Source organism: Mastomys coucha, unplaced genomic scaffold (assembly GCF_008632895.1).
Source record: "Mastomys coucha isolate ucsf_1 unplaced genomic scaffold, UCSF_Mcou_1 pScaffold21, whole genome shotgun sequence".
In the NCBI taxonomy this organism is placed as follows: Eukaryota; Metazoa; Chordata; class Mammalia; order Rodentia; family Muridae; genus Mastomys; species Mastomys coucha.
In genome coordinates, this window is record NW_022196904.1 from 20,623,940 (window position 1) to 20,624,553 (window position 614).

The 614-nt window shown below is 45.6% G+C and overlaps 1 protein-coding gene across 1 annotated transcript in view; it reads right to left on the bottom strand.

Moving 5' to 3' along the window:
- Window positions 1–614, bottom strand: part of Itpkc (inositol-trisphosphate 3-kinase C) — a 23,010-nt gene that overhangs the window by 2,584 nt on the left and 19,812 nt on the right. The gene's annotated exons all lie outside the window — the stretch shown is intronic.

Sequence of the window (614 nt, forward strand, 5' to 3'; positions counted from 1 at the left end):
ATTTGGGCTGGGACAGGGAGGCAGGCTTCAGGCAGGAGCTGATTTGGGCTGGGACAGGGAGGCAGGCTCAGATGCCTTGGTCATCCTGTTAAGCCTTAGAAACAGTGATCTCAGGACTTTGGTTTTTGCCTTGCTTGTTCCTTAACCTGGAACTGACCTTATTATCTGCATGTAATTAAAATGGTATAAAAGCAGGCTGGGAAAAAAATAAACCTGCTACAGCCTCAGAACTGGCTGAGGTCATGCTACAGTATTGTCTAATTGTCTTTTTCTTCTTAATCCTTAATCCCCCCCCCCAACTCCTGGAACCCATTGACTGACTGAGCTGGCTTGGGCACTTAAGTAGCATGCATGGGCAACTTAAATCCTGTCTCAAAATAAAAACTTCCAGAGGTGAACCCGGTCTATATCAATCATGAGTTCCAGACCAGCCAAAGATACACAGTAAGACCCTGTCTAAAAGAAATAAAGGGCGAAAAGTTGGGGCTATAGCTCTATCTGTAGAGTGTCTGCCTATAAGCATGTAACACACGCCCAGGAAGTAGAGGTAGGATGACCAAAAATCCAATCTCATCCTCAGCTACACAGCAAATTTTAGGTCAGACTGGGCCACA